Below are 24017 nucleotides of genomic sequence, written 5' to 3' on the forward strand. Positions count from 1 at the left end.
ACTATTACTGTTTACTTTGGCAAAGCTGATGAGGCACTAAGTGCCATACTGGTGTATTGGTTGGATCCATGTATCCATCTAGGTCCGAATCATGTTAATAGGGGTAAACTATTGTACTGAATAATTGATAGTTACTGAATAACTAAATTACTGTATTGAATAATTGATAATTATTGAATTACTAAACTACTGCACTGAATATCTGATAGTTACTGAATGACTAAATTATTGTACTGAATAACTAATTGTTACTGGTTAAATATGATTAGAATCATATACTTTATCGAGGAAGAGTTAAGAAATTAACTATTATTAGGCAAATAAGGTTTTATAGTCAAAATGGATATGAGCTAATAATTGATTTAAGTACTGGTTTATAGAAATACCACTGAGTGCATACTCAGCGTACGATTTGTTCCCGTGTGCAAGTTAGGTACAAAAGTGACTAACGACTCAACATCCAAGTCAATTCCGAACTCAAATACATGGTGATGTATTTTCTCTTTTCAAAATGGCATGTACCTAAGTTGTAATTTGTTGTTATTTTGATACATAAATATTAATGATAAATGATGGTAATGGTTGTTCCATACAATTACATATGTCTTAAACATAGTCTATATCATAGCTTTGGGCAATTTTGCTGAATGATAATTTAAATGAATCAATTAGATATCTTATGTTAGATTGTTATAAACATAAAAATGTTAGAACTTTATATAGTTTGTTATAATTAAAGATGTATAAATTCATGAATTGATTTGTTTGGATTGATCTCGATTTGAATTTGCAGGGAAGGTTAGATATTTATAAAGGGGTTATATTGAGTTCGCACAAAAAAAATTCGGACTATCCGAACAAGTCCCGATTCGATTCTAACGTGTGATTTGGATCTCGAGAGTCCATTATAGGAAATTTATAATTAAATCAATATATGTATGTCATTTATTTTAAATTAATTGTAAATTGTCCGATAGGTCCGATAATGCTCTGTAACCCTATTTCGGTGACGGTTTGGGGTTAGGGAGTGTTACATTTTAATGGTATCAAAGTTATTCAGGTTTAGTCGATTCTAGGATTAAATTGAATACAAAAATGAGTCTAGAGGTACATATCATAATTAAGTTAAATTTGAGTCGGGATTGGATGCTGATATATATGTATACTGAATTATTACTTCTGTTTTATAATTAACGATGTCTGGTGAAAATATTGAAGATACTAATCGAGAAATGTATAATGAAGATGATGAATCATATGATATTAATGAATCAGAGCATGCAACGCCAAATGTAAACCCGATAGGTAATCAACCATCAAATGTTGAAAGGAGTGATACTAGAGAAAGAGATAATTCAGAAATACTCAAAGTGATCACTGATGCCCTTCAAAGAGTAGTAGGAACTATACCTGTTATGATCCATATTCCTACTACCCGACGAACCCCGATTAAAGAGTTGCGGAAGGATGGTGCTACCGAATTTCTGGGTTTGAGGGTAGTTGATCCACTGTAGTTGAAAACTGGATAGAAACTTGAATGCACCCTACAGGAAAGTTTACTATGTGTCGTTTCTTTGTTACAATGAGAAGCATACGTATGGTGGGAATCGGTAACTCAATATGTAACAGAAGAATATATAAGTTAAGAATTCTTTCTAAGAGAATTTCAAAAGAAATATTTGGGAGAATTATATATGGAAGATAGGAAACAGAAGTTCTTAATGCTAAAACAAGGCGACATGTCCATAGCAGATTATGAACGGGAATTTTTTAGATTGAGTAGATATGCAATTGAATTTGTACCGACTGAAGCTGATAGATGTAAATGATTTCTACGAGGATTGCATGATGAATTATGACTACAATTGGTATCTCTTCGAATTACTGAATTTTTAGATTTAATTGAGAGAGCCAAAATGGTTGAACAAGTGTTAGGATTAGATAAAAAGCTTCAAAACTTCTCATTCAGTTAGAAAGCACCCCGAAATTACAAGTTCTAATCCACAACCTAAGAGATCAAAAGAATTTTGAGGTAGTCGGAGATTTGGTTCTAGATCAGATAAAAGTGACAGAAATCGTGGTAGGCAGACGACAGTTTCCACTAGCAGCATCAGAGGGCCATCTCAGAATACTGAAATTCCAGAATGTCAATACTATGGGAATAAACATCGGAGAGAGTGTTGGAAATTAACTGGAAGATGTTTCCGTTGTAGATCCACCGATCATTTTGAAAAAGACTGTCCAAAGATTAATAAAGCAACACCAACAGTATCACAGAGATTTGAATTTGCTTCCAGTGGTTGAGGATCAGGCAGAGGTGGCTTAGTTAGTAGAGAAGGTGCTAGAAGAACAAGTGAAGTTGCCACTCAATAATCGGAAGCTAGAACCCCAGCCCAAGCATATGTTGTAAGAACTCGTGAAGAAAGAGATGCACACGATGTGGTGACAGGTATATTTTTATTGCATTCAGAACCCGTTTATGCTTTAATAGATCTAAGATCGTCACATTCTTATGTTAACACAAAATTAGCTGAAACTGGAAAATTAAAACCTGAACTATCTAGAGTAACAGTAGAGGTATCTAGTCCTTTGGGGCAAACTATGTTAGTGAATCAAATATGTCGAAGATGCCCGTTAATGATTCAAGATAGAATCTTTTCTGTTAACTTGTTAATTATGCCATTTGGCGACTTTGACATTATATTGGGCATAGACTGACTATCAGAACATGGGTTAATTTTGGACTGCTATAAAAGGAAGTTCACTGTTCATAATGAAATTGGTGATCAGATTGATGTAAATGGTATTCAGACCAATGGATCAGTTTGTATTATCTTGGTAATTAAAGCTAGTAAGCTTCTTTGTCAAGGTTGTGTTGCTTTCTTAGCATATGTAATTAATTTGAATTCGGTGGAGGGTAAATGTAGTAAAATCTGGACTGTATGTGAATTTCCTGATGTATTCCCTGAAGAGTTACCTAGATTACCTCCTGATCAGGAAGTTGAATTTGTGATCAAAGTATACCCGGGTACAGATCCAGTGTCAATACCTCTATATCGTATATCACCTACAGAGTTGAAGGAATTGAAAGTACAATTGCAAGATTTGTTGGATTGAGGTTTTATACCACCTAGTAAATCACCTTGGGGAGCTCCAATGTTATTTGTTAAAAACAAAGATGGTGTGATGCGGTTGTGTATTGATTATTGGCAATTGAACAAGATGACAATCAAGAATAAATATCTGTTACCAAGTATTGATGATTTATTTGATCAATTGAAAAGAGCTTCAATATTTTCAAAGATTGACTTAAGATCGGGCTACTCTCAGTTAAAGGTGAAAGTAAGTGATGTACCGAAAACAACATTTCGTACAAGATATGGTCATTATGAGTTCTAAGTGATGCCATTTGGGTTAACAAATGCCCCAATTGCTTTTATGGATCTTATGAACCGAATTTTTTAGTCGTACTTGGATCAGTTTGTGGTAGTCTTTATTGATGACATTTTGGTATATTCAAAGTCTGAATCTGAACATGAGCAACATCTTTGAATTGTTTTACAAACATTACGAGAGAAACAGTTGTATGAGAAATTGAGTAAGTGTGAATTTTGGTTATCAGAGGTGGAATTTATTGGTCACGTGGTGTCAGCAGATGGAATTAGAGTGGATCCAAAGAAGATTGAAGCAATCATCCAGTGGAAAACTCCTAAAAATGTGTCAGAGGTACGTAGTTTTCTTGAATTGGCTGGGTATTATCGAGGGTTTGTGAATAGATTTCCAAAAATAGCTTTACCGATGACAAAGCTATTGGAAAAGAATGTTTCGTTTGTTCAGAATGATCAATGTCAAGAAAGTTTTATGAAATTGAAGAAGATGTTGACAGAGGCACCGGTTTCGACTTTACCAGAATCAGGGAAAGATTTTATTGTGTATAGTGATGCTTCTTTAAATGGGCTTGGGTGTGTACTGATGCAAAGTGGGAAAGTGATAGCCTATGCTTATCGACAATTGAAACCACATGAACGTAATTATCCGACACATGGTTTGGAATTAGCAGCTGTGGTTTTTGCTTTGAAAATAATGAGACACTATCTATATGGTGAAAAATGTTACATTTAAACAAACCATAAAAGTCTCAAGTATTTTCTGTCACAGAAAAGTTGAATTTGAAACAGCGTCGATGGTTAGAACTTTTAAAAGAGTATGATTGTGTTATTGACTATCATCCAGGTAAAACTAATGTGGTAGCTGATGCATTGAGTAGGAAGGCAACAATTGAATTGTAAACGATGTTTGCACAGCTCAGTATTAATGATGATGGAGGTTTATTGGTTGAATTAAGAATTAAACTAGTGATGTTTGAACGAATCAAGTCAACCCAATTAGAAGATGATAAGCTAATGAAGAGAAAAGAAATGGTTCAGAGTGGCATAGCAAGGAATTTTAGTATTGATGAGCATGATTGTTTGAGATTTCATAATCGGATCTGTGTTCCAAATGTTTCAGAATTGAAAGAGTTTATACTTCGAGAAGCACATGATAGTCCTTTTTCATTACATCCTAGAAGAATGAAAATGTGGCGTGATTTACGAGAATTATATTAGTGGCCAAGTATGAAGAGAGATATAGATGAATTTATGGCTAAATATTTGACATGTCAGCGAGTCAAAGTAAAGCATCAGGTTCTAACTGGTTTACTTCAGCCTTTACATTCCTTAATGGAAATGGGACTGTATCACAATGGATTTTGTAATAGGGTTGCCATTATCACCAAATAAGAAAAATGCTATTTGTTTGATTGTTGATCGGCTTACAAAGTCATCTCATTTTATAGTAGTTAAAATGGATTGGTCACTTCAGAAACTTGCTAAATTTTATATTCGGGAGATAGTACGATTACATGGTATTCTGATGTCAATAATTTTTAATTGAGATCCAAGGTTTAAATCCAAATTTTGGAGGCAACTGCATGAATCTCTTAGTACTCAACTTAATTTTAGCACAACTTTCCATCCACAGACTGATGGACAATCAGAACGAGTTATCCATATTTTAGAAGATATGCTTCGAGCTTGTATTATTGATTTTGAATCAGGGTGGGAACGTTATTTACCGTTAGTTGAATTTTTATACAATAATAGTTTTCAATCAAGTATTCAAATGGCACCATATGAAGCTTTATATGGTCGAAGGTGTCGATCATCAGTGTGTTGGACAGAATTGAATGAGAGAAAAGTGATTGGACCAAAATTGATTCAAGAAATAGAAGATACTGTTAAGAAGATTCAAGAAAGACTAAAGACAACTTTTGACAGGCAGAAATCATATGTAGATCTGAAATGTAGAGACATTAAGTACACGGTTGGTGATAAGGTATTTATAAAGGTTTCACGTTGGAAGAAAATTATGAGGATTGGTCGAAAAGGAAAACTAAGTCCTCGTTTTATTGGGCTATATGAGATTATTGAGAAAGTTCGACCAATTGCATATCGTCTGGCTTTGCCTCCAAAATTACAAAAGATTCATGATGTTTTTTTATGTTTCTATGCTCAGAAGATATCGATCAGATCCTTTACATATTATTTCTACAGAGGATATTGAAATTCGACCTGATCTGTCATATGAAGAAGAACCGATTAAGATATTGGCTCGTGAGGTAAAAGAATTGCGTAATAAACGAGTTCCTTTAGTGAAAGCTTTATGGAGGAGTCATAATGTAGAAGAAGCGACTTGGGAACCGGAAGAGATAATGAGAGCACAGTATCCCCATCTTTTCTCAGGTAAATTTCAAGGACGAAATTTATTAAGGGGGGAAGAAATGTAATGACCCAAAGTTCACGGACATTGGAAAAGTACATTATCGGGCCTCCATCTTAGTAAACTGAGTTCGAAAATAATTATTAGGAATATTTGTGAGTCTAGTAGTGTGTTTAATTAAGTTTTAATTAAGTGAATTTAGCTTAATTAAGAGAAAATAGGAAGAATGACTAGATTGAATAAGGGGTAAAAGTTGAATTATAGATTAAAAGAAAATATAAGGGACCAAAATGGCAAATATGCCATTAAGTAATAGTTGAGGCGACAAAACAATGAGAAAAATCTAAAGATTTTTAAGGATTTAAGTTATTATTAATTAATATTAGAATATAATAGTATAACTTATTATTTAATTGATATTATCTTATTAAATTATTGAAATATATATAAATTAAAGCCAAATGTATGGTAATAAAATATACATTTGTAATAAAAATAAGCATGCAATTGTAATTCATGGATTTAAATTACATATTATTTAAGTAAATAGATATTTATTATTTACTATTAAGTAAAAGATATTTATTAATTAAATAATTATATTATAAGATTTTTATGTGATAAATAAATTAAAACATGACAAAAGTATGATGATGATATAGTACATGTGTAAATATAAGTAATATTACACTTATAATAAATATATTGATTATTAAATAGATACCTATTAAGATATTATATTATTATTAAACAAATAAAGCATAAAATAAAAGAAAATAAAACAAAGAAGGAAACCAAAAGAGAATAGGCTAATCAAAAGTACCAGGGGAAAAAGAAGAAAAGAAAGAAAAAGGAAAAACTAGGGTTTGGAAGCTTTAGGCTTTAATTGATAAGTCAATTAAGTCCTTTTTATTTAAATTAAACATTTTAGAAGCTTTAGAACAAAGTTTTGTTGAAATTAAGTTGAGGTTTTAGAAGTTTTTAGGTTTTTGAACATAGTTCATGTTGAACAAAATAATGAATTAGGGGTTTAATTGAATGAATTTTAAGTTAGAATTGATTACAGGATTAAATTGTAAACTAGGCTATAAGTTTTGGTGATTGAGGGATCAAATTGAAAGAAGTTTTAAATTAGGGTTTTATTATGAACACTTGATAGTTAAGTTGAATTTGATAGGAATTTGAATAAGAATGAAGTATGAAATACGTTAGTAAAGTGAATGAGTTAGTTAGGACCTAATTGAAAATAAGATATAAATTGAATAGAAATTCAATTATTTGTTATAATGAGTGTTGTAATTAATGGTATAATTATTTTAATTTCCGTAGCTAACGTAATACCAGAGCCTCGACAAAGAAAGGAAAGGAGAAGGTTGACGAAGAGTAATTTGAGAATTACGGTTTGTATTTCTATAAACCGAACTTAACATTTAAATTGTTGTTTTTATTATTATATGTGTATGGAAAGATATTAAGGTAAGTATTAGTGTTTGATATTGAATTGAATGTATGTGAATTTGTGATTATTGTGAAATGGATATTGAAATGATTAATTACTGCGAATTGAGAAATGAATTGAATACCCTATTAACTATATTGGACTAAGTCGGATATAATTAGCATGCCATAGGATTGGAAGTGTTCAGGGATACTTCGACTTTGAGTCGATGAGGCACTATAAGTGTCGTATTGTCACTTTGAATTTGAGTCGATGAGGCACCTTGTGTGTCATACTATTACTGTTACTTTGGTTTAACCCGATGCGATACTAAGTACCGTACTGTTACTATTTACTTCGGCAAACCTGATGAGGCACTAAGTGCCATGTAACAGCCCGATTTTGGGTCTAGTCAGAACATTGGTTTCGGAACCACTAATCCAAGGTCAGAGAAATTATTTTTAATATTACTTTATATGTGATGGCATGTTTATAAAGGTGCATGAAAATTTTGGTGAATTAATTTTAGTGTTTGTGAGCATAATTACGAAAAAGGACTAAAATGCATAAAATGCAAAAGTCTTAATTTGATAGCTAAGGGTGTTAAATTGCAATGTATCATAAATTGGGGGTCTTTAAAGGGCAAATAGACCCTTAGATTATAGCTTGGCAGGCCATGAGACAAAGAAAGTAAATGGTTAAAATGTTAGGTATTTTATGACATAATATGTGATAAAATAATACCCTAAAGCCTAGCCTTCATCTTTTTCATCCATCCTTTCCTCTTGACCAAAAATATCGGCCATTAAGTTTTTGAAGCTTGAAATTTCAGCCACTTAGCCTCTCTACAAGTAAGTGATCTTAATGGTTTTTCTTGATGATTTTTGTACTTTTAGAACCCTTGAAACATGAGCTTTCAAATGATGAGACTATTTTGCAAAATGGTTGAGAGTCTAGGGTTTTGCCATGGAAGCATATGTGTTGTTAGCTGAAATTTTATGGAAGAATATGAGTTATAGTTGTGTAATAAACAACTTTTGTGAAGTAGTTTCCATCAAAACCCTAACTAGGGACCATTTTGCATAAGTTGAAAATTGGATGATAAATGTGAGAGAAAATAAAAATTTTGGGTTGCTGTAAGAGTAAAAAGGGTTCATCTAGGCTTAAGATATGATGAAATTTGATAAAAATTAATTTTCGGGCCTAGGGGTAAAATGGTCATTTTGCAAAAGTCTAGGGGCAAAATGGTCAACTTTCCCAATTATGAATTTGTTGAGTACCTAGATCGATAAAATGATTAAACTTGTGAATTTTTATCCTTTTAGATCAAGAACTACAAAATCCAAACCTAGACCGGGGGAAGGCCAAACAAGTAGACTAAAACTGACTAGTCGCCTACATTTTGTAACCCAAGGTAAGTTGTGTGTAAATAATGCAACTATATTGTTATCATGTATAAATGAATGGATTTTTATAGCATAAATTATTTGATTATGGAAATGACTAAGCATGATGAGAATTGAAGTAGTAGACCTCTCAGTTGAGCCATAGGAATCTTCGGATATTCATGCCATGACACTTGGGTCATTTGTGTGCTAGTGTAAGACATGTCTAGGACATGCATCGTGTAACACCCCTTACCTGTACCTGGGAATGGGACAAGGTACGAGGCATTACCAAACACGTACTCAGACATTTCGAAAAAATACTGGTTATAAAACTTCATTCTAATTTAAAACCGACTAAACAACGTCATAGTGTCTCGATTATGGACCTACAAGGTCCAAAAATACATTAAAAGCAATCCGGGACTAAATTGAGAACTATAGAAAATTTTATAAAAATTACTAGGGTTATGCCTCACGCACTCGTGTGGAGGCAAGGCACACGCCTCTGTGCTTAGGGACATGCCCGTGTGTCCCACCTGTGTTGAATTCTTTGGATTTATTTTTCACTTAGAACCTACAAGGATTTTCACACGACCAAGCACACGCCCGTGTCCCTAGACTGTGTCCCTCATATAGCCTAGACACGCCCGTGTCGTCGCCCATGTCTAAAAACCCAGACATTCTATTTATGATGTCATCATTAATTTTAAGGCACACAGCCAAGGGACACACCCGTAGGCTAGGCCGTGTCCTCCACACGGTTGAGACACACAGCCGTGTCTCTACTCGTGTGCTTACTATCATGCAAACTGACTTAAAATTGTTAAGTATAAGGGACACACGACAAGGCAACACACCCATGGGGATTGACCATGTGTCACACATGGCCTAGACACATAACCGTGTGTCTACTCGTGTGGACCTTTTTAAGGTTATTTTCCAAGCCTTTAGTCACCTTCTATCATCCATACACACTTAGAGACTTAAATGATATTTAACATGGCCAAATTATACTCTTAAACAACCTTGACATAACTCATTGCATGTTAACCTCCTCTCATCGGTTTAGTACATGCTAAATTATCCTTTTCGTATTAGGGATTAACAAAGCACATTTTACATTTTACCCTTATGTAACACCCCGAACCCGAGACCGTCACCGGAGTCGAACACGAGGTGTTAACAGACTTAAAAAAAATTTCCCAGACACTACCAATCTGCGTACTAGTCGCTTTAAAAATCATATCTTGAGTTCAAAAACTCGGAATCCAGTTCTATAAATTTTCCTTGAAACTAGACTCATATGCCCATCTACATATTTTTTCTAGAATTTTTGGTTGGGCAAATTAGTACAGTTTATTATTCAAAGTCTCCCATGTTACAGGGATCGACTACACTGACCTTTGCACATTACGACTTGGATATCTCCCTGTACAGGGCTTCAATACTGATTCCGTTTCTTTCTATAGAAACTACACTCAGAGAGGAATCTATACATATATGGATTGACTCCTAATTATCTCTGGTTAATTTGTAATGAATTTCCAAAGTCGGAACAGGAAATCAAGAAACCGTTCTGGCCCTGTCTCACAAGAACCTGAATATCTCTTAACATACTATCCGTATGATTGTTTCGTTACTTTCCTATGAAAATAGATTCATCAAGGTTCGTTTACATAATTTATTCACTATTTAATTACATTCCTACTATTTTTAGTGATTTTCCAAATCTACATCACTGCTGCTGTCAGCATCTGCCTTTAAGGTAGACTTTACCTATTTCATAGTTTCCATAATTCAACTAGCCCTTTTTGCATAAATAGCACAATTTATGATAGTGATTAACCATTCCCATGGCCAATCCTTTTCAAGCATATCCACACCTCTCAATAACCATATCCATACCAAATGATTATGACATTATACTCAAACATATATAAGCCATTTTCGCATGGCTATCCAAAATTATACAAGTCCAAAGGGTCCATGACCCACAACAAACGGGTAGTCCTATACATGCCATTTCGAAGTTCAACCAAAATTGTACCAAAAGGGGGGCTTTGATAGTGTGGGCGACTTCGACTTCAAAATCCCGAGTCCTATAGCTGGAGAACCAAAATCTATAAAATAGAGGATCAAAGAAACGGAGTAAGCAATTTATGCTTAGTAAGTTTTGAGCAAGGAATTCCAGCACAGCAAAAGTATAGCATTCATATAGCTAAACGGATAATTTCATATGCACAAATTTTCGATATCATACTTGCTTCACATTACCAACCCTTATGTACATACACAAAAGATCAACTTAGCCAAAGGCCGGTATCTCGTTTATCAACTGAGCGAATACTTATTTGTAAGGGCTCAACTAAATTCAAGCACATACGAAACATACCTCAATGTTGGGATGTTTCTAGAGTATTTACTGAAATTTTTACAGCAAGATCATTCATTCCCAAATCACGTACCTTTGGAATTTAACCGGATATAGCTACTCGTTCAAATGCCTTCGGGACATAGCTCGGTTATAGTAACTCGCACAATTGCCTTCGGGACTTAACCCGGATTTAGTAACTCGCACAAATGCCTTCGGGCTTAGCCCGGAATTAGTATCTCGCACAAATGCCTTCGAGACTTAACCCGGATTTAGTAACTCGCACAAATGCCTTCGAATCTTAGTCCGGATATGGTCACTTAGCACAAAGCCTTCGGGACTTAGCCCGGACATCATTCAAATAACCATGCACATTTAACAATAAATCATGGCACATTCGTATTTCATTTTCGTTAGCAAAACTCGAACACAAGACACTTATCATTCTTGCAATTTCGGCTCAATAGCCACACACAAAGAGCATGATTTTGATTTGCTTAAAACATGATCTAATCAAATCATAATTTAAGCTCTTTTACTCAAGAACTTACCTCGGGTGTTGTCGAACGATTCCGATAGCTATTCGACCACTTTTTCCTTCCCTTTATCGGATTTAGTTCCCCTTTGCTCTTGAGCTTAATTAAACAAATAAATTGATTTAATCATTTGAGCATCGAAAAGAGGAACACAAGGCACTTAGCCCATATTTATACATTAGACATTAAAGTCACATATGTACGGAATCATGAATCAAACTCAACATTTTAGCTAATTTTTCCCCCTTGGCCGAATTTTCTAAGCCAAGACAAAAGCATCAATATGCTTGCCTCTAACCGAATACATGCAACACCAATCTCCTTCCTATGGCCGAATATGCATGTCTATGTTGGGGCCGATTTCAACACTTAATACATTCTACAAGTATGGTCACTTGTATTGACTAAACACCCTTTTGTTTCAAGTTCAAAACTTGGCTAATACACACATATATACACTAGTAAAGCATCCTCTCCCTTTCCATCAATTTAACACATGCATTACTCATTAATATACAAAAATTATATTCGGCCTTAGCACACAACTTGCTAGCCGATTCTTCTCCATCTAGCAACCAATGCACATATGTGCTCACTCAAAAATGCTAAAAAGAAGATTCAAGAATCATCAATCCACCATCACATGCATCATTAACAAGCTTCATATTTAGCATGCAATGGCATTAACACAAAATCTACCTAGGCCGAATATCATCCCCATGACATAGCAAAGATTTGAACCATGGGCTAATTAGAACTCAAGCTAGCAACTAAAAACATGCATGAATCTCATGGCACAACCTCAAACATACCTTGATCTAGATACAAGTATGGCCAAACCTCCTCCTAATCCTCTTCCAAACCAAACATGAAGCAAGAACTCCTTCCTCCTTCCTTAGAATTTTCGGCCAAATGAAGATGAAAAAGGATGAACAAAATTTTCTCTTTTCTTTTCTTTAACTCACGGCAATGGGGGGGGAAACAACCACACACTTTTTTTTTTGTTTTCATCATATTCCCTTTCATTATTTTATGCACATGCTCCTTATTTTATTTTTTTCCACCCATGATGCACCAACACAACATGTCTATGACATGTCTTGCCCATCACACTTGGTCTACCATGCTTGTCATGGCCGGCCACTACTAATTAGGGGGGAATTTGACATGCAAGTCCCCCCTTTTTATTTTATGCACTAATGGGTCCTTATGCTTCGACCTATCACATTTCAAAAATGTCGCACATAAGTCCTATTGACTAAATTCACATGCAATCGACTAAATCGAAGCTTGAAATTTTCACACATTCATAATTACATATTCTAGACAATAAATATCACATTCAAACATTTCGGTGACTCGGTTTAGCGGTCCCGAAACCACTTCCCGACTAGGGTCAATTTTGGGCTGTCACAACTCTCCCCCACTTAAGAAATTTTCGTCCCCGAAAATCTTACCGGTAAATAGGTTTGGGTATCGTTCTTTCATCGAGCTCTCGGTTTCCCAAGTAGCTTCCTCGATCCCGTGTTTGAGCCATAACACCTTAACTAACGGAACCCTTTTGTTTCGCAACTCTTTTACTTCACGAGCTAGGATACGAATCGGTTCTTCTTCATAACTCAAGTCAGATTGAATTTCAACTTCTGAGGGATTAATCACATGTGACGGATCGGATCTATAACGTCAAGCATCGAAACATGAAAGACATCGTGAATCTTTTCAAGTTCAGGGGGCAAAATCAATCTATACGCAACCGGACCAACTCGTTCGGAGATTTCGTACGGCCCAATGAATCTCGGGCTCAACTTGTCCTTACGGCCAAATCTGAGTACCTTTTTCCGAGGCGAAACTTTTAGAAACACTTTATCTCCCACCTGATATTCAATGTCTTTTCGTTTCAAATCCGCATACAATTTTTGACGATCTGTGGCTGCTTTCAGACTTTCACGGATTACCTTTACTTTCTGTTCGGCATCCTTAATCAAATCAACTCCGAAAATTTTACTTTCACCGAGCTCGGTCCAAAACAATGGTGTACGGCATTTACGACCGTACAAAGCCTCGTAAGGTGCCATCTTAATACTTGATTGAAAACTATTGTTGTAAGCGAATTCAATCAAAGGTAAATACTGTTCCCATGAACTACTGAACTCGAGGATGCAACATCTCAACATATCCTCAAGTATCTGAATTATCCGCTCAGATTGACCATCGGTTTGGGGGTGAAAAACAGTGCTAAAATGCAGCTTGATACCCAAAGCTTCTTCCAATTTCCTCTAAAATCGCGAGGTGAATCTCGGATCTCTATCCGACACGATAGAAATAGGTACCCCGTGTAATCTCACAATCTGAGAAACATACAATTCGGCTAGTTTATCCAATGAAAAATCCGTACGCACGGGGATAAAGTGAGCCGACTTAGTCAGTCTATCAACAACAACCCAAATCGCATCCTTCTTACTTGCTGACAATGGTAGTCCGGACACAAAGTCCATTGTGACTCGATCCCATTTCCACTCGGGTATCATGATCGGCTGAAGTAATCCTGAAGGCACTTGATGTTCCGCTTTCACTTGTTGACATATTAAACATCTCGAAACAAAGTCGGAGATGTCTCGTTTCATACCATGCCACCAAAACCAACGTTTCAAATCGTTGTACATTTTCGTACTCCCCGAGTGAATTGACATTCGGCTACAATGGGCTTCGTTCAGAATCATCGAAATGAGTTCCGAATTCCTTGGAACGCACAAACGACTTCTGAACCTCAAACAATCATCATCATCAATTTGAAACTCCGATTCCTTGTTCGGAACACACTCAGCCCGTTTTGCAACCAATTCATCATCAACTTTCTGGGCTTCACGAATTTGATGAATCAATAATGGTTTGGCTTTTAATTCAGCTACTAACACATTGTCGGGTAGAACAGACAAGTGCACATTCATCGCTCGTAAAGCAAACAATGATTTCCGGCTTAAGGCGTCCGCAACCACATTAGCCTTTCCCGGGTGGTAATCAATGACAAGCTCGTAATCTTTCAACAACTCAAGCCAACGTCTTTATCGCAGATTTAAGTCTCTTTGAGTCATCAAATATTTGAGACTTTTGTGATCTGAAAATACATGGCACTTTTCACCAAATAAGTAATGTCGCCATATTTTTAAAGCAAATACGATGGCAGCTAGTTCAAGGTCATGGGTCGGATAATTTTTGTCATGTGGCTTTAATTGTCTCGACGCATAGGCCACCACTCGACCTTCTTGCATCAATACGCAACCCAACCCAAGTAGGGATGCATCACTATAAATGACAAACTCTTTGCCTGATTCGGGTTGCACTAAAATTGGAGCTTCAGTCAAATAAGTTTTCAGTTGATCAAAACCTTTCTGACATTTCTCCGTCCATTCAAACTTAACATCCTTTTGAAGTAGCTTCGTCATTGGTGTGGCTATCATCGAGAAACCTTTTACAAATCGTCGGTAATAATCGGCGAGCCCCAGGAAGCTCCGAACTTTGGTAATATTTCTTGGAGGCTTCCAGTTAAGTATGGCTGAAATTTTGCTCGGGTCAACTCGAATACCCGATGCGGATACCACGTGACCCAAGAAGCTAACCTCTCTTAACCAGAACTCACACTTACTGAACTTAGCATATAACTGCTTATCCCGCAAAATTTGCAACACTAGTCTCAGGTGCTCAGCATGTTCGGTCTCATCTCTTGAATAGACCAAGATGTCATCAATGAACACAACTACGAACCGATCCAAGTATGGTCTGAAGATCCGATTCATCAAATCCATAAATACCGCAGGGGCATTAGTGAGCCCAAACGGCATCACTAAAAATTCGTAATGACCATATCTCGTTCTGAAGGTAGTTTTGGGTATGTCCGAATCTCGAATTCGCAACTGATAATAGCCCGATCTCAAATCTATTTTTGAGAACACTGAGGCTCCCTTCAGTTGGTCGAACAAATCATCGATACGCGGTAACGGATATTTGTTCTTTATCGTCACTTTATTCAGTTGACGATAGTCAATGCACAACCTCATGGTTCCGTCCTTCTTTTTCACGAACAATACTGGTGCACCCCAAGGTGAGAAGCTTGGTCGAGCGAAACCTCTATCCGTCAATTCTTGCAACTGAGCTTTCAACTCTTTTAACTCGGTTGGTGCCATACGATACGGAGCCATCGAAATCGTCGTAGTCCCAGGTACAAGCTCAATACCAAACTCTATCTCCCGAACAGGTGGTAAACCCGGTAATTCTTCAGGAAAAACATCCGGGTATTCACAGACCACCGGCACAGATTCGGGTTTCTTTTCTAATTCTTTGTCATCAAGTACATACGCAAGGTATGCTTCGCACCCTTTTCTTACATATTTCTGGGCCAACATTGAGGATATTACAGCTGGCAACCCATCCAAGTCCGTAGACTCAACTCGGATTACTTCGTTATTTGTGCACCTCAATTCAATAGTCTTGCTTTTGCAATTCACAACCGCATCATGCACGGTCAACCAATCCAACCCGAGAATAACATCAAATTCATTAAACGGCAAAAGCATCAAGTCCGCCGGAAAACAGGAACCTCGAATTACTAGGGGACATTCCTTACACACTTTGTCGACAAGCACGTAATGACCCAAGGGATTTGACACCCGAATTACGAACTCAGTAGACTCAATAGGTAAAGTCTTACTGGATGCTAAGGTCTCACATATGTAAGAATGAGTAGAACCGGGGTCAATCAAAGCAATTACATTAGTATCAAAGAGAGTAAAAGTACCGGTAATAACATCAGGCGAATAAACATCCTCGCGGGCACGTATAGCATAAGCTCTAGCAGGCGCACGAGCCTCGGATCTGGTCGTAGCATCTCTAGATCCTCTCTGACCACCACCAGCATTGCCAGTATTTCCAGATGGTCTACCTCGAGCAGTGGTAGCACCCGGTTTCCCACTCTGATTTACATTCTGTTCAGACAACCTCGGGCAATCTTTAATGAAGTGGTCAACTGATCTGCACTTGTAACAGGAGCGGTCAGGGAATCTACAACTCCCCGAATGCCATTTACCGCAATATCGACATTTCGTTCTGTCTCGACGTTCATTCCCAACACTGGCGACCGAAGTACCTCGTGTACCCACAGGGGGTCGATCACGATCTCGTCTAAAAAGGCCCGAAGTGCCTCTCGACCAGCCCACATCATCTCGAAATTTCTTCGATGCCTGTTGAAGAGACTTTCTCGAAGATCTTTTACGAAACTCTCCAGTTCCCACATCAACTTTTTGTTTTTCTTTTCTAAGCTCTTCGGCTTTACAAGCTCGCTCGACAAGTACTATGAACTCTCGTATTTCAAGAATGCCAACGAACATTTTTATATCTTCATTCAGCCCATCCTCGAAGCGTTTACACATGATAGCCTCGGACGAAACACATTCCCGAGCGTATTTGCTAAGTCTAACAAATTTTCGCTCGTAATCAGTAACCGACATGGAACCTTGCTTAAGCTCAAGAAATTCCTTCCATTTTTGATCAACAAATCTCTGACTGATATACTTTTTCCGAAACACAGTTTGGAAAAACTCCCAAGTTACTTGCTCTTGGGGCACAACAGAAGTCAGAGTACTCCACCAATAGTAGGCAGAATCACGTAGCAAGGAGATAGTACACTTTAGGCATTCATCGGGTGTACAAGATAGCTCATCGAGTACCCGGATAGTGTTGTCCAACCAAAATTCAGCTTGCTCGGCATCGTCGCTATCCGTAGCTTTAAATTTAGTAGCCCCATGTTTTCGAATTCTGTCAACTGGGGGCTTATTTGACCTTATTTGGTCAGTTACCGGAGGTATTGTAGGTGCGGGGGTTGTATTAGTCGGGAAGGGAGGTTGTGGAACAGCCGTATTAGTTCGAATGTATTGGTTGAACCAATCATTCATCACGCTATAGAAAGCTTGTCTAGCTTCATCATTCGGGTTACTAGCATTAGGTTGAGAGTCCACCGGCGCTGTCCCTTGTGCGGGAGCAGGCGCTACACTCTCAAGATCATCAGCTACCGCTCGGTCGGGATCGGGATCCATTACTATAAATAAACACATTTGCAAATGTCAGAAATCACCACACTATCAAATAATCACATAAAATGGCATGTATAGCTAGACCCAACGCATTACGGTAGTCCTAGAATCGACTAAACCGTAGCTCTGATACCAATCAAGTGTAACACCCCGAACCCAGACCGTCACCGGAGTCGAACACGAGGTGTTAACAGACTTAAAAAAAATTTCCCAGACACTACCAATCTGCGTACTAGTTGCTTTAAAAATCATATCTTGAGTTCAAAACTCAGAATCCAGTTCTGTAAATTTTCCTTGAAACTAGACTCATATGCCATCTACATATTTTTTTCTAGAATTTTTGGTTGGGCAATTAGTACAGTTTATTATTCAAAGTCTCCCATGTTACAGGGATCGACTACACTGAACTTTGCGCATTACGACTTGGATATCTCCCTGTACAGGGCTTCAATACTGATTCCGTTTCTTTCTATAGAAACTACACTCAGAGAGAATCTATACATATATGGCTTGACTCCTAATTGTCTCTGGTTAATTTGTAATGAATTTCCAAAGTCGGAACAGGAAATCAAGAAACCGTTCTGGCCCTGTCTCACAAGAACCTGAATATCTCTAACATACTGTCCGTATGATTGTTTCGTTACTTTCCTATGAAAATAGATTCATCAAGGTTCGTTTACATAATTTATTCACTATTTAATTCCATTCCTACTATTTTTAGTGATTTTCCAAATCTACATCACTGCTGCTGCCAGCATCTGCCTTTAAGGTAGACTTTACCTATTTCATAGTTTCCATGATTCAACTAGCCCTTTTTGCATAAATAGCACAATTTATGATAGTGATTAACCATTCCCATGGCCAATCCTTTTCAAGCATATCCACACCTCTCAATAACCATATCCATACCAAATGATTATGACATTATACTCAAACATATATAAGCCATTTTCGCATGGCTATCCAAAATTATACAAGTCCAAAGGGTCCATGACCACAACAAACGGGTAGTCCTATACATGCCATTTCGAAGTTCAACCAAAATTGTACCAAAAGGGGGGGGCTTTGATAGTGTGGGCGACTTCGACTTCAAAATCCCGAGTCCTATAGCTGGAGAACCAAAATCTATAAAATAGAGGATCAAAGAAACGGAGTAAGCAATTTATGCTTAGTAAGTTTTGAGCAAGGAATTCCAGCACAGCAAAGTATAGCATTCATATAGCTAAACGGATAATTTCATATGCACAAATTTTCGATATCATACTTGCTTCACATTACCAACCCTTATGTACATACAAAAAGATCAACTTAGCCAAAGGCCGGTAGCTCGTTTATCAACTGAGCGAATACTTATTTGTAAGGGCTCAACTAAATTCAAGCACATACGAAACATACCTCAATGTTGGGATGTTTCTAGAGTATTTACTGAAATTTTTACAGCAAGATCATTCATTCCCAAATCATGTACCTTGGAATTTAACTGGATATAGCTACTCGTTCAAATGCCTTCGGGACATAGCCCGGTTATAGTAACTCGCACAATTGCCTTCGGACTTAACCCGGATTTAGTAACTCGCACAAATGCCTTCGGGCTTAGCCCGAATAGTATTCACAATGCTTCGGATTACCGATTAGTACTCGCACAAATGCCTTCGGATCTTAGTCCGGATATGGTCACTTAGCACAAAGCCTTCGGGACTTAGCCCGGACATCATTCAAATAACCATGCACATTTAACATAAATCATGGCACATTCGTATTTCATTTTCGTTAGCAAAACTCGAACACAAGACACTTATCATTCTTGCAATTTTGGCTCAATAGCCACACACAAAGAGCATGATTTTGATTTGCTTAAAACATGATCTAATCAAATCATAATTTAAGCTCTTTTACTCAAGAACTTACCTCGGGTGTTGTCGAACGATTCCGATAGCTATTCGACCACTTTTTCCTTCCCTTTATCGGATTTAGTTCCCCTTTGCTCTTGAGCTTAATTAAACAAATAAATTGATTTAATCATTGAGCATCGAAAAGAGGAACACAAGGCACTTAGCCCATATTTATACATTAGACATTAAAGTCACATATGTACGGAATCATGAATCAAACTCAACATTTTAGCTAATTTTTCCCCCTTGGCCGAATTTTCTAAGCCAAGACAAAAGCATCAATATGCTTGCCTCTAACCGAATACATGCAACACCAATCTCCTTCCTATGGCCGAATATGCATGTCTATGTTGGGGCCGATTTCAACACTTAATACATTCTACAAGTATGGTCACTTGTATTGACTAAACACCCTTTTGTTTCAAGTTCAAAACTTGGCTAATACACACATATATACACTAGTAAAGCATCCTCTCCCTTTCCATCAATTTAACACATGCATTACTCATTAATATACAAAAATTATATTCGGCCTTAGCACACAACTTGCTAGCCGATTCTTCTCCATCTAGCAACCAATGCACATATGTGCTCACTCAAAAATGCTAAAAGAAGATTCAAGAATCATCAATCCACCATCACATGCATCATTAACAAGCTTCATATTTAGCATGCAATGGCATTAACACAAAATCTACCTAGGCCGAATATCATCCCCATGACATAGCAAAGATTTGAACCATGGGCTAATTAGAACTCAAGCTAGCAACTAAAAACATGCATGAATCTCATGGCACAACCTCAAACATACCTTGATCTAGATACAAGTATGGCCAAACCTCCTCCTAATCCTCTTCCAAACCAAACATGAAGCAAGAACTCCTTCCTCCTTCCTTAGAATTTTCGGCCAAATGAAGATGAAAAAGGATGAACAAAATTTTCTCTTTTCTTTTCTTTAACTCACGGCAATGGGGGGGGAAACAACCACACACTTTTTTTTTTTTTCATCATATTCCCTTTCATTATTTTATGCCCATGCTCCTTATTTTATTTTTTTCCACCCATGATGCACCAACACAACATGTCTATGACATGTCTTGCCCATCACACTTGGTCTACCATGCTTGTCATGGCCGGCCACTACTAATTAGGGGGGAATTTGACATGCAAGTCCCCCCTTTTTATTTCATGCACTAATGGGTCCTTATGCTTCGACCTATCACATTTCAAAATGTCGCACATAAGTCCTATTGACTAAATTCACATGCAATCGACTAAATCGAAGCTTGAAATTTTCACACATTCATAATTACATATTCTAGACAATAAATATCACATTCAAAATTCGTATCTTAGCTCCCAAACATTCCGTAGCAGGGTCAAAAAAAAAAAAAAAAAAAAAAAAAAAAAAAAAAAAAAAAAAAAAAAAAAAAAAAAAAAAAAAAAAAAAAAAAAAAAAATATCCAACACATTTTTTTTTTTTCTTTTTCATTATTTCCTTGACTTCTAATTACGATCCCCTGAAACACTTCCCGTCAAATGGGCTTCAACTTAACATGATTTCCTTATTCTTCTTTCTTTAGATTACTTTATTTATCATGATCGAGAATAAAAATCCAAATATGTCGGCGACGTATGTCCCACATTCTCCCTATTAAAAAAGGTTCAATTTATATAAAAACAAAATCCTATCCATTATTTGGGAAATACCAACGAGAGTTATGGAAATGTAACATCATTTGTTGTTGCCAATTTAACTCACTGAGAGAATTTTTGATTTTCCAAGTACCATTACTTATCCCACTAAAAGCTTCAATTCATATTCGAGTAACATTGGGTCGGAACGCTCACACCTAAAAAGTTAACGTAGAACGAAGACTACAAAAACTGAAATGGAGTCCCGCGATAAAGACAAACATCGACTTAATTTCAGAACGAGAAATATTTTTGATGTATTAATTTTGAATTTCAATCATGCAGTTGCCATTTTCCATTTTACAAATATTATAAGTTTGATAAAAACTTTTTAACAACAACAAAGTTATAAGATTTTGCGCTTCGCATAATTATTTCTACATTGTGCCACATCCATATCAATGGCAGAGGAATCTGGTATAGTTAATTCACTTTTGAGATACACGTGAATTTTTTACCATCAACATAACAAGTGCGTACACAACTTCAAAAATTAGAAAAATAGGACGACACACATAACGAATATGTGCGCTGTAATGCAAGTGTACTAATCCATATTGCTTTTTCCATAAGTTGTTTCCTTCATATTATCGTCCAGATTTGGTTGGAGTGGACGTAAAGTTCAATCCCTATTTCAACGGTGAAACACATGTACGACATAATCATCTTTGTTGAACATTATTTTCGTGATCCGTTAATGCCAATTAAGAATTATAAAGGGAAGTATAAATGTGTCTCTTTGAATTAATATTTAGATTTGTAGTAATTAAATTAATGCTAATTAAACTGAAATATTGAATGTTTCTTTTATTGTAACGAATTGTAGTCCAATATGGTTACGAGACTTCCTATATATGCCAGTTTTTTCCCTGCAAATCTTGTTCGAAATTAATTTTACGAACCAAATTTAACTAGTAACATCAAATTGAGCGGTATGGCAAGCCTTAATGTTGTTCGAAATATTAAAATGTGTCATTAAATTTAAGCCTAGTTAAATTATATTTAGTTTTAAGAAAATTAAATTGTTCTAGAGGAGCCATTACTTGATACACTATAATTTTATAATTTCCATTACTTTTAACTTTATAGCATTGGAACTCGGTAACCATCTCAAATCGAGCAATAGATATTGTTTCACATTGTTTAAATTGACACAAACATCATTATTCTAAACATTAAGTTCATTCCAAAAATATGGAATTGGAATGTTCTAGAGTGGTGTGGAATTGAAACAATCTCAATTCCTTGAAAGTCTGTATACAATTAAAATTCACATTGGCTTTAGGGGAAAAAAACCTTGACTTCTCGAAGTTGTGAAAAGACACATATCGTGCCAGGAAATATCCTTCAAGGGACATGCACTATAATTTGTAATAGTTCATTACCTATGGACACCTTTACAAATATGATAAGTTTGATAAAACTTTTTAACAACAACAAAGTTATAAGATTTTGCGCTACGTATAATTGTTTCTACATTGTGCCACATCCATATCACTGGAAGAGGAATCTGGTATAGCTCATTCACTTTTGAGATTCATCTAAATTTTTTACCATCAACATAACAAGTGCGTACACAACTCAAAAAATTAGAAATATAGGACGAAACACGTAACGAATATGTGTGCTTGTAATGCAAGTGTACTATATCCCATATTGCCGTTCCATACGTTGTTTCCTCCATATTACCGTCCAGGTGTTTGGGTTGGAGTGGACGTAATAGTTCAATCGCAGTTTCGATGGTGAAACACATGTACGACATAATCATCTTTGTTGAACATATTTCGTGATCCATTTAATGCCATTTAAGAATTATGAAGGGAAATATTAATGTGCGTCCTTGAATGAATATTTTGATTTCTATTAATTAAAGTTAATGCTAATTAAACTGAAATATCGAATGTTGTAATTAAACTGAAATATTGAATGTTTTCTTTTATTGTAACGTATTGTAGTCCAATGTGGTTATAACACTTCCTATAAATGCCAGTTTGTTTCCCAGCAAATCTTTATCGAAATTAATTTTACGAACCAAATTTAACTAGTAACATCAGATTCGAGCGGTATGGCAAGCCTTAATGTTTATTCCGTACTAGTGGTTTTATTCTTAACTTGCGGGGCAGCAATGGCTACGAAGGAGAACGACCAGATTATTAAGGAAAATAATTGTGAAACTAAAATATGTTTTCCCTGTGTTCTAGAAGCTTTCACGAGTATTTTCGAGACAGGGAGTATTTCTAACAAGTGTTGCGGTGAAGTTTGTTGTGTTGGGAAAAGTTTGGCACTAAGCATTAGTAAAGAGGACTCTCGAAAATCCTCATTCAAAGACCTAACCCCAGCGAAAATTATAGCGAAGAGCATTCAAACATGGAATAATTGCCTTCATTGATCGATTCACCATCTCCGTCTGCTTAAGGATATATGATTGCTTAAGCTAACAAATGGTTACAAGACGTACGGGCCCAAATTTGTTCTTTTGTCTTTATTTTTGATATTGTTCCGAAAGCTTCCTTAAAATGTGTCATTATACAATTTAAATTCACATTGGCTTTAAGGGAAAAAAACCTTGACTTCTCGAAGTTGTGAAAAGACACATATCGTGCCAGGAAATATCCTCCAAGGGACATGCACTATAATTTGGAATAGTTCATTGCCAATCGACAGCTTTGTTTCATTTTCCATTTTCACTCCTTCGATACTTATCTAACAGTTTCGACCTCTTTCTTGTCCGTAGAGGACAGGCAATCTTGAAATCCTCGTCGAAAGTCATGGAATGCTTCAAAGTCTGAACTTGATTTCCTTATTATTCTTACTTTAGATTAATTTTTTTTCATCAAGATCGAGAATGAAACTC

This window comes from Gossypium hirsutum, chromosome A02, assembly GCF_007990345.1.
Source record: "Gossypium hirsutum isolate 1008001.06 chromosome A02, Gossypium_hirsutum_v2.1, whole genome shotgun sequence".
Lineage (NCBI taxonomy): Eukaryota > Viridiplantae > Streptophyta > Magnoliopsida > Malvales > Malvaceae > Gossypium > Gossypium hirsutum.